Source organism: Triticum urartu, chromosome 3A (assembly GCF_056163025.1).
Source record: "Triticum urartu cultivar PI428250 chromosome 3A, HENAU_Tu73, whole genome shotgun sequence".
NCBI classification, from domain to species: Eukaryota; Viridiplantae; Streptophyta; class Magnoliopsida; order Poales; family Poaceae; genus Triticum; species Triticum urartu.
Window position 1 is genome coordinate 711,857,154 of NC_141875.1, and position 15,073 is coordinate 711,872,226.

At 46.6% G+C, this 15,073-nt stretch overlaps 1 pseudogene; it reads left to right on the forward strand.

Moving 5' to 3' along the window:
• Positions 1–3,068: 3,068 nt before the first annotated feature.
• Positions 3,069–3,500, forward strand: LOC147982011 (coatomer subunit beta-1 pseudogene; annotated as a pseudogene).
• Positions 3,501–15,073: the final 11,573 nt, after the last annotated feature.

A 15,073-nucleotide genomic window follows, 5' to 3' on the forward strand; every position in this document is an offset into this window, starting at 1 on the left:
ATTATGTGGCCTAAGCCATCGGCATCTGGTGGTCGCACATAAGTGCCCTGAAAGTTGTCGAGGAATGTGGCCTCCAGATCTTCCCAACAGCCAATGGACTCTGCTGGCAAGCTGTTGAGCCAATGCCGAGCTGGTCCTTTGAGTTTGAGTGGGAGGTATTCGATGGCGTGTAGGTCATCACCGCGGGCCATGTGAATGTGCAGGAGGAAATCCTCGATCCACACCGCAGGATCTGTTGTGCCGTCGTATGATTCTATATTTACGGATTTGAAACCCTCTGGGATTTGATGATCCATCACTTCGTCTGTGAAGCATAAGGGGTGTGCGGCGCCTCTGTACTGGGCTATATCGCGACGCAGCTCGAATGAGTCTTGCCCGCTGTGTTCGGCCCGGCCGGACTTACTTTTACTGTATCCGGCGTGACGATTATCGTCTCGTATAGTGGCGCGTCCTCGTGATCCGTAGATCGATCTTGCATGTCTTGCTTTGTCCTCCAATAGGTCTCGCAAGTCTGGCGTATTTCCCCCTGCCTTTTTATTTGAATGACGTCGGGGTGCGGGCTGAGCTTTTGGATGGAATGTCTCTCTGTCGCAGCCACGAGGTGGCCGATCAGCCGCGTCATACGCCGGGGATGTAGGTTTCGGTTCTTCCTCCTCCAGTCGGGGTAGCAACCTGCACTTTGGGTAACTCTGGAAGGGGCGTTCGAGTTTATACTCCTCAGCCGCCAGGACTTCAGTCCATCTGTCAGCTAGCAAATCTTGATCAGCTTGAAGCTGCTGCTGCTTTTTCTTGAGGCTATTTGTCGTGGCTATAAGCCGGCGCTTGAAGCGCTCTTGTTCGATGAGATCCTCCGGCACGATGAATTCGTCATCGCCGAGGCTTGCCTCGTCTTCGGAGGGAGGCATGTAATTATCATCCTCCGCCTCTCAATATGCCGCTCTCTCAGGAGAGCTGGCACCTCTATCCTCCTGCTCTAAATCTTGCTGGAGGGGATTGTTGTTGTCTTCGGCACTGTCTGGAGTGCTATTATCTCCGGTGCCGGTATCACCACTTTTGCCTTGGCGGGACTTAGAGCGGCGCCGCTGACGCCGGCGCTTGGGTTGCTTCTTGGAGGGGTCATCCTCCGTTGTCTCATTGCCATTTTCTTCTTTGGGTGTGTCCATCATGTATATATCGCATGATAAGGTGGCTGTCCAGTGCCCTGTGGGCAGTGATTCCTCTTCGACTCCCGCATCGTCGTCCATACCGTCGATGTCTTCGGAGTCAAAGTCGAGCATGTCGGTTAAGTCATCGACAGTGGCTACTAAGTGGGTGGTGGGTGGGCGGCGAATTTCTTCGTCATCCGCATCCCAATCCTGCCGAACATGGTTCGGCCAGGACTCTCTTGACAAGGAGAGAGACCATAATGATTTCAGTATGTCACCGAAAGGCGAGTGCTGAAAGATATCCGCGGAGGTGAACTCCATGATCGGCGCCCAGTCGGATTCGACAGGTACGGACGCAGGCGGTTCGGAGTCCGTGGCCGGAGAAGGATCCGGCAGTTTGGCAACACGGCTCTCGTGAAGGGTAAGGTCGATATTCGGCTCGATCGCCGCTGGGGGTACGGCCTCCGTGACGGTGTCCATCCACCCGTCCATGGATGGCGCAACTGGCTCCGAATTGATGCTCGGAGCAGCTGCCGGTGCGATCTCCTGAATACGGTCCGATGAAAGAGTTAAATCGTATTCATCGTGACCGCGCGGCGCACAAGGCAGGGGCTCGAATCTGTCGAAGATCAAGTCTCCGCGGATGTCGGCTGTGTAGTTTAAACTTCCAAACCTGACCTGGTAGCCAGGGACATAACTTTCGATCTGCTCCAGATGGCCAAGCGAGTTGGCCCGCAGTGCGAAGCCGCTGAACACAAAGATCTGTCCGGGGAGAAAAGTCTCACCCTGGACTGCATCGCTATCGATGATCGTAGGAGCCATCAAGCCTAACGGCGACGACACAGAGGAACTCTCAATGAAAGCACCAATGTCGGTGTCAAAACCGGCGGATCTCGGGTAGAGGGTCCCGAACTGTGCGTCTAAGGCCGATGGTAACAGGAGGTAGGGGACACGATGTTTTACCCAGGTTCGGGCCCTCTTGATGGAGGTAAAACCCTACGTCTTGCTTGATTTATTCTTGATGATATGAGCATTACAAGAGTTGATCTACCACGAGATCGGAGAGGCTAAACCCTAGAAGCTAGCCTATGGTATGATTGTATGTTGTCCTACAGACTAAAACCCTCTGGTTTATATAGACACCGGAAAGGGCTAGGGTCACACAAGGTCGGTTACAAAGGAGGAGATATACATATCCGTATTGCCTAGCTTGCCTTCCACGCCAAGTAGAGTCCCATCCGGACACGAGGCGAAGTCTTCAATCTTGTATCTTCATAGTCTAACAGTCCGGCTGTCCGGAGACCCCCTAATCCAGGACTCCCTCAGTGGCCAAACATGCCGCCGACAGCCACCACTTGGGAAGATTATGACGTTCTTCGTCACCGCTACCCATCAGCCTGTATCTGGAAAGGAGCTTCATCTCAAGAGGAGGAAAATGTCGCGCCTACTGATGCATTAGTAGCGGACTGAACTAGTGCAGTCAGTTATTCAGATAATTGAACTGGGCCTTGGGCCTGGTGTGCGTGTGTGGGCCTTGGGCCTGGTGTGCGTGTGTGGGCCGGAGGCCGCGTAAGAGTGGCCCAGGAGGGCAGCTACATATGGGCGAGTCACCTATCAGATCGATAGCGTGTAATGAATAGAACCTTCCCCTTCCTCCAAGTCTCTCCCTCACCTACTCTGTTCTCTCCTTCCTCCCCCAATTCCCTGATCGAGATCCAGGGTCATTACAAACATGTAAACACCCATGCAATGGCTTATTAATTAAGGATGGAGCCACAGAGTTTCAGGATTGACAAAGCCATCTCCCGATTGATGGCAACCTCCACTAAAAAAGGAGAAGAGGTGATCCAGGCCAACATCAAGGTTTCTTCATCAAATGTTGGAATTATAATTACTCACATCGTTTACGAGACTTCAGATTAAATGGGGCCTTCAGAGGTGATCCTAAAAGATATGAGCATTAGCATTGCGGATTACATGACACCTGCCACATGCACTGATGTAGCTATCCGAAAGATGTGGGCTGAGTGTCCGTCGAAAGTTAAGGTGAAGGTCAATACCACGCTTCGTGATGAGAAGGCATTTGTGAATTTTATAATCATGTCAACAAACATGAACTGCCTAACACCATTGTCTGCGCTTGAAGGGGACTGTGGATTTGTTGGTGCCAATCTCTACGCCAAGAGTGTGTTTGGCGAGGATGCTTTGATGAACATTAGCATAGAGAAGCAGTCCAACTGTAAGCTCAGTGGCTACATCGCTATATGTGGCTATGTCCAAGGACTGGTTCTTAATTTGACGCATACACTTATCCTTAAACAGCAGGCTATGGTTAACGCAGCCATGAGCGTGTGAGACGCGCCACAAGTATTATTGTTACCTGTAAAACTAGTTGTTCAGTGTTTTTTTTTCGTTTTCTATTGAACACATATGTTCAGTGTTTCGAAAACAAAATAGAACGTCAAACACGGAAATAATTATGAGAACTCAGTATTTCATTCATCACCGTACATATTACAAGTACATGGATGTTACATGCTTCCATAGGAGTTTGCTTATTTTATTGGTATATACATAGGGTAGCCAGTGGATAGAATTCATCCTGTAGAATACAGTCGTGCAAATAGATTGAAGTTTGACACTTCAATATAAGAGAAATAATCCCTAGAAGAGAGAAACATGAGCGCATAAAGCTAGCGTGTAATCTTGACTTCCCAGAGGCTTAACATACTAAGAGTATCTCCAGCCGCGTCCCCAACAAGCCCCCCTACAGAAGATTTTTTAGCGCCGACGCTTAAAAATCGACCCAGTCGTGCTTCTGGGAACCTATTTTTCGTCGGTTTAGACCGAAACTGGCGCCGGCGGACCCAGGCCAACCCCAGCACGTTGGGTGGCACCCGGGGGTGGCAGGGCAATCGGTTTTGGCGCAAAAGAATGGCGGGCCCGCCGAGTCAGCGACCACCGCGCCTCATCGTCCTCATCGCCTCGGTTTCCCGCGAGGAATCAATGACAAGGCTGCCGCCGGCCAGCCTTTCATTGATTCCTCATGGGCGGCGCGGCACGACGATGCACCACCTCCCGCCACGCGTACACACCGCGACCACACCCTCCGGCCGCTATATAAGCAGCGCCTCCCCTCTCCTCTGGCCGCACCCCGCCCATAGCCGCCGAGCTCTCTCTCTCTCTCCATGTGCGCCGCCGCCGCCGAAGTTCCTCCCCTCTCTTCCCGTGTGCCACCGCCGCCGAAGTTCCTCCACTCTCTCCCCGTGCCCAGCTGCGACGATGGGCAAGAGGTTCCCCGACGATGGGTCGGCGGCCAAGTGGCTTCGGCCGTCGCTCGTTGCACGAGTGGGAAGCGTACCTGCTATTCGAGGCCAACGTCCCAGCGCCTCCCGACATGCGCACGCCGGGACGGTGCAAGCTCAGCGTCGGCGGCGTCCCCATTCCCCCGCTGCCAGACGTCACCACGCGCCCCGACTACTTCGCCGACAAGGTCGACCGCGTGCGGGCGTCGCTGATGGAGGAGCAGCGGGCCCTCCCGCAGAACGCCGCTGGCAACCACGAGGCGTGGGCTTCGTACTTCCAGCGCCGACATGCGGCGCGGCGCGGTGGGGGACGAAGAAAAGCGAGGGCCGCCGCCTGTGGTGGGGCGCCCCTGGCCGCACTCTCCACGCCATTCTCCAGCACCTCGAGGGCGGCAACGACCCGCCGGTGACATACCCTGCCGCCCCGGCCACGCGCCGAGGCGGCGGCCAATGGATGCCGAGGAGGACCTGCTCATCTTCCTCCTCTCGCTCCTCCTCCCACTCCTCCGGCTCGCCGGCGCTCTACAGCGTCAAGGCCGAGCCCGCAGAGACGCCGCTCGGCCGACGCACCCGTAGCGCCGGCGTCATCATCAACGAGGGCGGGTGCACCTCTTCCTTGGCTCCTCCTCGCTTCGTCAAGCCGAAGATGGAGCCGGGGCTCGCCGCCGTGAAGACGGAGCCAGGGCTCGTCGGCGTGAAGACGGAGGCAGGGCTGGACGACGCGGCGGCCTTGAAGTGGGCGTGCGAAGACTGGGCGCGAACGGAGCAGGAGCGCCAGCGCCTCGCCCTAGAGAAGTTTGCCTCTCAGCGCCGTGGCCGCGACGAGGGAGGCATGGTCTTCCTCGACGACGACAGCGCCGCCACCGGTCCGCCAAGGCGACCCTGGGCAGGGGTCCAGCAGGGGCGGCCGTGTGATGGAGGAGAAGGACGCCGAGGACAACGGCGGCGGCGGCGACGTCGGCGGGGACTTCGCCTCTGTCAGCGCGTTATTCAACCTGTAGTCGCGTTTATTTTTTTAAGTATTTTATCTATGTAAAAAACTATTTCAATTCACCGAAGTAATGTACTGTTTCGCCGAATATTTGTCCCGTTCATCAAATTTTAGTCAAATAAATGTTCAAACAAGTTTAAAACAGGCGCCTGGGGCCGACTCTGGGAGCGTCGGCTGGGAACCTGATCGCCCCCAGATTTTTCCGCCGATTCACCCCCAGGTGACGATTTTCGAGCCGCCTGTGGGGCCAACGGCTCGAGATGCTCTAGGCTGCATGAGTTATGCATATATCCCTCTCGACGCTCCATGTGCTCATAGAAAAAAATGCAGGTCGCACACCTTGAATTCTTCTTCCTCTGTCTAAATAATCATATGTGAGGCATTGTATATAAAAGAAGTTCTCCTTTGTATGGTCGACGAAAATAAAGTTCATGTCCAAATATCTGGCAAATAATCATCACTTAAAGTGATACTGAATTCAAGTACATGGTGAGGCACGTACACAGGGGCGGAGCCAGGAATTTTGTGGAGCCCGGGCAAGTTTGAGCTGAAGTGTCCATTGTAAAAATTAAAATCAAATTTTCGAAGCAAGTCTTTTTTCCTTAATACATTTTTTTCGGTAGAGACCAGAAGAACCGGATTTTGAAAGATCTCGCAAATTTTAGCTTTTTTGCTAGAAAGTACTTAAATTAATTTTGAATCAAACAAAATATACATATTTAACCCTTTTTAGACACAAATCTTTGAATTCTAGTGGTCAACACACGCCAATCCTTTTTCCTAATGAGCGGATTTGAGTCTAACCCACCATGGCCATAAATAACATTAAAAATCAAGCTGGCAAGACAGATAATCGATCCCGTGAGCTCGAAAGCACTGCCACTAGAGTAGGGCTTAGGTTGTGTTAAAATGTGCATACAGGTTCTATTAAACAATAATGAGCGTGTAGAAAAAAAGGGGGGGGGGAGGGGGGGCGGGGGCGCTGACAAAATTGCAGGCAACAGGTAGGTTTCATAAAAATATCGATCAGTGAGAACAACCATGGTTCAGATACACAACATATAAATAGCACCATAATCCTGAACCACAAATTTGCATTAATAATGAAGTGAAACTATAAACATTGTAAATAGACATTTAATTTTAAGGTGAAGTAATATATAACCTCAATGACCAAGAGCCCACTCTCAAACCTCAAAAATTAAAACCTCAATTTTTTACAAAAGAAACTATATACTTTGAGATAAAACAATAACCGTCCAGGGGAAAGGGTGGGAATAACTGACAGCTAATTGAACCAGTGCATACCTAGTAACGTATGAATAAGCCACAACTTCGCTCCTCCTCCTCTAAGAAAGAAAGCTATGGCCGGCGCCGGCGCAGGTCTGTCTCGTCTCTCGTGGCCCTAGGGCCATGGGGGCGCGGTGGATCCTGCCAAGGGCTGGCGGGAGGGCTCCGTTTTTAGTCGTTTTTTCCTGTCTTGTTAGGGTTTGTGTCCTGCTTAGGAAGACAAGACGACGGCAGCTCCCTGAAGATGGAATAAAGGTCTCACCGCCTAGCCCCTGTTCCGGCGGTGCATCTAGCATCGTTGGTGGGCATGTGGAGGTGTGTCTCCGGCGGATCTATCTTTGGTGGATTTACTCGGATCTCGTCGTTGTTCGTCTACGTTCGTGTGTCTTCGGGATGAATCCTTCCAACCTACGTTATTCTTCATCGACGGTGGTTGATGTTCTGGTGCGCTGGTCCTATGGGGCCTTAGCACGACGACTTCCCGACTGTCTACTACAACAAGTTGTGCCTGACTCCGGTGATGGAGGGTGATGACGGGGGCGCGCCTTCGGCTCGCTTCAGTGCTTGTAGTCGTCGCTAGGTGGTCTATGGATCTGGATGTAATTTTTATTTCTGGTGTTCGTTATACCGCCATGATTGAAGATGAATAGATTAAATGTTTTTCTGGAAAAAAAATTTAACGCATGAATAGCATAGTTTTTTTATATAAAAGATCGTGTTCTTTCTGGTCTGCTTGTAGGCCAGCAGGCCTTGTTCCATCTGAGTACGTAGGGCTCGTGAGGCATGTCTCACCTAACCATTATTAAAAGAAGAAAAAAGCCCATTAGCCATTAGCCAACCACAATCAGCCCAGCTGTCCGGGTAAGGCACGATGCGTTGACCATTTTTCCTCGCGTAACGAGGCCATCGTAACTAGCGCGTACCTAGCTAGCCCGGGCAAGTGCCCAGGGTCGCCGGGCGCTGGCTCCGCCACTGCACGTACATGTGCATTGTAATGTAAGTACTCCTTCCAATGCTCCAAGCACATACATGAGTCGCATTGGCATTCACATATATTCCTTCCTTCTTCTTTCGCGGGAAAGCACATATTCCTTTGAGTAGCGGAGCTAGCCAAAAATTATTGGGGGCGAAGCACAAATCATCAATGTTTGGGGAGGGGGGGGGGGGGGGGGGGGGGGGGGGAGGGGGGATGCAAATGCTAAAAAGTTCTAATATAACCCCTCCTTATAAAAAATTACTTCAGGAATTGATCCAAGGCTGGGGCAGCGATTCCTTCCTATGCTCCTTCTGCTCACAGGAATTTGCATGTGCAAAACTTCCATATTTTCTTATGGGGGGGGGGGGGGGGGGGGGGGGAGGGGGGATGCAAATGCTAAAAAGTTCTAATATAACCCCTCCTTATAAAAAATTACTTCAGGAATTGATCCAAGGCTGGGGCAGCGATTCCTTCCTATGCTCCTTCTGCTCACAGGAATTTGCATGTGCAAAACTTCCATATTTTCTTATGTTTGTACATAAGACATTCCGTGATAGAGTTCTCTTTGCTCTGGTTGTATGAAGCGTCACATGAGAGATCCTGATCCAGGAAAGAAATTTTATCAATATTGGCTGGTGTAGATAAATAAAAATCGTCTTGGTCATACACCTATGCCTCAGCCTGTGCTCTGTTTTCTCAAAAAAGTGCACAAGATGCTGTTTAAATTAAAACAAGTCAATCTACAACCGTCTTGAGATAGATGTTATATTGAAGCTATGCTCAATACACATGGATTGCACAAAATAAAATTCCCATAAATACACGTGGGAAAGAAGATTTGCCTTGTACTTAAGTGATTAATATGGTCAGCTCATGCTTCTATTATGCTTTCTTCATCGTGGAACAAGCTATGAGACAAACTTCAGCACCAAGTATGCTTCAGTTTGGATCGCTATCTCCTATGGTAGGCACTGGCGGAGGACGGCAAAAAATTAAGGTGGGGCGGACTCTATCTAAAGTAGAAAAAAATATGATGCAAAACTAAGTTCACCGCATGTGAATACCAGTACAATAATAGGATTGTAGATTGTGAACTTGCATATTTTCTGACGGATTTTCATATATAAATTGCTTAATTTGGAGTTAGGGTTTGAAAGATATGATTTGTTTTAAAAGCATTTGAATCTGTAAAAGAAGAAAAAGAAGGTTAAAATAGAGTAGCTGGCCCGAGACTAAAACATTGTGCAGCCCATCTAGTAAGTCACGCTTGGGCGAGGGAACTTTATCCTACGCCAACAGGAATTGGAGAAAATGTTAGAAGTGGGTATCATAATAGGATTGTAGATTGTCAACTTACATATTTTTTGACCGATTTTCAAATATAAAATGCTTAATTTGAAGTTAGGGGTTTGAAAGATATGATTTGTTTTAAAAGCATTTGAGTCTGTAAAAGATGAAAAAGAAGGTTAAAAATAGAGTAGTTGGGCCAAAACTACAACATTGTGCAGCCCATCTAGCAAGTCACGCTTGGGCGAGGGAACTTTATCCTACGCCTACAGGAATTGGAGAAAGTGCAGAAAAAATGTTAGAAGTGGGATTCAAAATGAACCACTGAGCTCCTTCATTGCATGAAACATTGCAAGACACCAAAATATAGGAAATGAGATTTTTTTTCTTATTAAAAAATGTTATTTTTAGTATTTATGTTCAAGCAAAAAATCTGAAAGTTTTCTCCCACATTCTAGTTAGAATGTTTTATTGTGCTGCATAGTTTGACACTAGTAGAAAACGGGCCTATTGTCCCGGTTCGTAAGGGCCTTTTGTCCCGGTTCCTGAACCGGGACTAAAGGGTCGGTACTAATGCCTCCCCCTCTTATACGAACCGGGACTAAAGGCCCTTCACGTGGCCGCTGCCTGGAGGTCCACCTTTAGTCCCGGTTGGTAACACCAACCGGTACTAAAGGAAATTTTATGAATTTTTTTTTTGAAATCTTTTTTTGATTTTCAAATTTCTGAATTATTGTAACCTCTAATCTCTAATCACCCCTCATCACTGCTCAATTTAACCTTTAATCTCTAATCATCCCTCATCATTCCAAATCATCTAACTTCCCGAACGGTCACCCATCCTCTCACTACTCCAGCCTGAGCACGCTTAACTTCCGGGTTCTATTCTCCCTCGTTTCCAAGTCTGCACTTGTTGTTTTTCTGACAATAGTAAGGTGTCAATCCTATTTACCCTCAGGAATTTAGCTTGAGCATGAAGTCACACATTTCATTGTTTGAGTTTGAAACTATTGTTCTAAAAACAATAATTATTTAGTAACACTAATATTTCTTGAATAAGTAGTTTGACCATAGTTTGACCCTAGTTTGACCACCATTTGACCATAGTTTGACCAGATTTGACCAAAATTCAAAAAAACTGAAATAATTATTTAGTAACACTAATATTTCTTGAATAAGTAGTTTGACCATTGTTTGACCACAGTTTGACCATATTTGACCAAAATTCAAAAAAACTAAAATAATTATTTAGTAACACTAATATTCTTGAATAATTATTTAGTAACACTAATACTTCTTGAATAAGTAGTTTGACCACAGTTTGACCCTAGTTTGACCACCGTTTGACCATAGTTTGACCAGATTTGACCAAAATTCAAAAAAACTGAAATAATTATTTAGTAACACTAATATTTCTTGAATAAGTAGTTTGACCATTGTTTGACCACAGTTTGACCATATTTGACCAAAATTTAAAAAAACTAAAATAATTATTTAGTAACACTAATATTCTTGAATAATTATTTAGTAACACTAATACTTCTTGAATAAGTAGTTTGACCATAGTTTGACCAGATTTAACAAAAATTCAAAAAAACTGAAATTTGAGCATAACTTTTTTTCCTTTTAGAATTTGAGGATTCTAAACATTTGCAAACGGGCCATAGGCCGTCAAAATCGGAAGCGGATTTCCGTTCTGAACATTTTGATATATTATACGTTTTTTTTCCGACATCGTATGCAAAAGTTATAGCCGTTTTACATTTTTCCTACATTTTTGGCAAAACATGTCCAAATTTAAGTTTTTAAATTTTCCTAACTAATAGATGTAGTAATATAACTACCTCTCGAAGGATTTTATTTTTTGAAGTTTTTATCATTTTCTTTTGATTTTTTCAAAACAAAAAAGGCGATCCACCGGGGGGGCACTACTAGGGAAAAGGCTAGCAGCAGCGCGGGTTTTAGGCCTATCAGTAGCGCGGGGATATGCGCTACTGATAAGGCGCTACAGCTATTCCTTAGCAGTAGCGCGTTTTCCGTCCATCGCTACTAGTATTCTTTTTTTTAGTGTATCTATCGTACAAATATTGGTACAATACCAGTTATGAGGTTTACATCATTATGTCCATAACAGTGTGTCAAATAAAGATGGATTAGTTTAAAGTGGAGGCAATATGTGGTGCATGTCAAAAGTATACTACAAATCCAAACTTGATCTAGTTTGGACTAGTAGTACTTTCGATGTGCACCACATGTTGCCTCCACTTGAATCTAATCCGCCAACACAAGCTATTTAATCATCATCATAGTCATTACCATCAACATTAGCTATTTAATTATCATAGTCATAGTGTAGCACACATCATCATCTTCAAACTCTCATTCTAGCTAGCTAATCACCACCAACACTAGCTAATAATAATCATCATAGTCATTACCACCAACACTAGCTATTTTATCATCATAGTAATAGTGTAGCACATCATCATCATCAAACTCATTTCTAGCTAGCTAATCAGTCCTGCTGCTCTCTCTTAGGTAAAATAACATAAAACATGTGTAGCTCTCCTCCTTGATCAAGTTGGAGCATGCAGATGAACCTGTCTCCTAATTTTGGGTAGCACATCTGTTTGCTGCCCCCTAGTACTTCTCTGCGCTCCCCCATCACATATCTGGTCCAGTCTTGCACTATTAAGCATTCATCGCTGATCTTGAATGCACTAAAGTAACATGTAGGATATCTTGGCCGTAAGCTAATAATACTCATGGTACCTTTAGTCTCGATCACATAAGGCACAACATTCATCGGGAGTCCCTGTTGAAAAAACATCGTATGGTAACATACTTAGCAATGAAGTTTAGCTTCACAAATAATGTATGAAAAAGATGCACTGAGGACAAATAGTAAAAATCTTACCATCCTTCCTAAATAGATGTGACCGTAGTTCATTATGAACACTATTGGTCGCACGTTTTCAGTACTAACATTTCTAAGTCCAGGAAGAAAATTTGTCTTGACAGTATCAAGATCCTCAAGCCATGAAACATAATGACTTAGCTCCTCGCAGTTTAGTTCAGCCCCGGGACAGTAGTAGGTCCTGTCTACCAAGCGCTGGACATGTTTGCTTGCACCGAAATAAGCTGACAATACAAATTAGTTGTCAACTATTTTTGAATAAACAATATCAAAGACATAAATATGGTTGAGAAACTTACATAATGGTGTAACTGGAGGCGTCTGCACATCGACCCAGATGTCGGTATTACCTTCAATATCATCTTCCGGACGAATATCAAAGGTGATAACCATATCAGGCTCAAATGCATAAGTCTTGCATAGTGCTCACCATGTTTTGCATCCAAAATAGGTGTAGTCGTCTGAATTGTATAATTTTGCGTGGAAAATATAACCATGCTCGGTCTTCAAGTAAACTTTTTTTACCTCCATAGTATGACTGAAACCTATCTTATCCAATACAAAAACTCTTGCATGGCAGGGGATACGCTAGTAGAATAGTAAAAAAAATACAAGTTGAAGCAAATGAAGCAGATGTCATGCTTAATTACAAAAAAAGACTTGTCGTTGTGACTTACTGTATCCACTTCAAAGTTCTCGTCCAGCTTGATGCTGAAGCGCCTATCATCATCTAGGAAGATTCCGTCACACAGGCCGCGCTCGTCTTCGCAGTATTTGCAAATACCGAAATCCTTTTTGTTGTCAGACATTTCCTATGTTCATAGTTAAAACATTAATTGAAAATCGATAGAAGACAACTACCAGGATACTCAACACACAAATTCGGGGCACTTGATATTTCCTACATATTCTGGCAAAAGTCATGCCAAAATTCACGGAAAATCCAGCATGACCTTTGCTAAAATAGGACATATCGAGCGCCTGAAATTTGCTGGAACGGAAATGAATCAACACTCCGGCAAAACATAGGCCACTCGGAGGTGTAACCTGCAAACATGACCGACCACTTGGATATTGAGCAACACAAGATATACATTTCAAAATATCTTATAGGACTCAAATTAGCATGCATTCAATAAGCAAAAGTAAATCATCTCATGCGTCCGTACATCGTCGAATATTATCACTAATACATCCCGAATAGTGTCATACATATAAAACCACTAGTACAACTAAAACCCTAGCACACGACGGGTATCGGCGCGGGCGGTGGACACCCACAGAGAAGGAACCATCACAGGATCATAGCTCCGGTGAGATCCCTGGAGAACCTGCCAGGTATTGGAGAACCTGTGCTCCAACGCAAACAAGTAGCAACGGACGTGCGCGTCCTCCTCACTGACATGGTGACGCACCACCTCCGCGGAGTCCTCGAGCCTCTGGACCATCACTGGCCCACGCGACCGCCACCAAAGAAGGTTCGGGTCAACGACAGGCTGGCTCCTCACCAACCTGCGCCCCCCGGTAGGTAGCGCCTCCCAGTACCACCCGGGCGGAGCCCAGTCCCGAACATGGCCCATCTGGTCAAGCAGGTGTCGTCCTCCGCCGACTCGACGACGAGGATGCGGGATAGGCATCGTCCACGTCGATGCGAGAAAAATTGCTTTAACTAAAAAAATAGTAACAAGTTCTTACTAACTAGTTCTACTAATTCAACTCGTTCTTACTAAATATAAACTTACTATAAATAGAAAGAAACTAGCACATCTACTACTACTAATTAACATCTAACTACTACATCTACTACTACATCTACTACTAATTAACATCTACTACTGCTAATTATACAACTAGTTTACCATCACTACTTCTAAAAATCATTATCTATGAACCCTAAATTAACATCTACTACTACTAAAATCATCTACTAACTAAGCAAAGAGAGAGGGGGTGGGGGAGGGGTGGGGGCTTACAGAGGGAGAGACGTTGGCGGGGAGGTGCTCGGCGACGGAGGGGCGGCGAGGGCGGGCTCGGGATCGGGAGGCGGCGGTCCTGGGCGGCGAGCTCGGTCGAGGGCGGCGACAGTGTGGTCGAGAGCGGCGGCGGTGAGGTTGAGGGCGGGCGGCGGCGGTGAGGGCAGGCGCGCTCGGGCTCGGGCGGCGGCGACAGGAGTAGGGGAACCGGCCGGGGTGGGGGGGAAGGAGGACTTAGCGAAATTTTGATTCGGGGGGTGGTTAACTTGAACTAGCAGTAGCGCTCATATGGAAAACGCGCTATAGCTAACTTATCTATAGCGCGTTTTAGAGAAAACCGCTACTGCTAATGGAAGCAGTTATTTCTTTTGTTTATCTCAATATCAAGCAATGTAAAAACATCAAAAATATACATTGGTCATCATTGATCTTTTTGTGTATAATCTAAATAGTCAACATGAATCCTCATTGTACCTGTATAGGTACAGGCGAGGATTCATATTGCAACCACAAATCATACACATATAGTTCAATGAAGACCAAGTGCTCGAGATAGGTTGAGAAGTAACATATTTAAGGTGGTAAACACCTTGTTCACTTAGCAGTATGGGACTAAACTTAATTAGTTGCGGTGATACTTAGCAGCAGTGAGTTTTGAAGAAAATCATTGCTACTAAGTTCTTTAGCAGTAGCGCGTCCACGGGAAGGGCGCTACTACTATATCTAGCCTGGGGGCAACACCGTGGCAATTATAGTAGTAGCACTCTTTTCACCTAGAGCGCTACTGCTACTTAGTCATTAGTAGCGCTCTTTACTGAAGCTCGCTACTGCTAATTAGCAGTAGCGCCTGTTTTTAGACCGCGCTGCTGCTAAGATTCTGTGTATAAGGTTTTCCCTTGTAGTGGGGGGTAGAGTTTGAAAATGAGACCTTTAGTCCCGGTTTGAGATACAAACCGGGACTAAAGGGCATCGCACCCTTTAGTCTCGGTTCGTGCCTCAAACCGGGACTAATGCCTTAGCCGCACGAACCGGGACCAATGCTCGCATTAGTCCCGGTTCGTGACTGGACCGGGACTAATGGGCTGACCCGGCCTGGACCTTTGCCCCCTTTTCTACTAGTGTGAAGTTCTATGCTGAGTGTTTGTGGAAAGTTAAGTTGAAGGTCAATACCATGCTTCATGATGAGAAG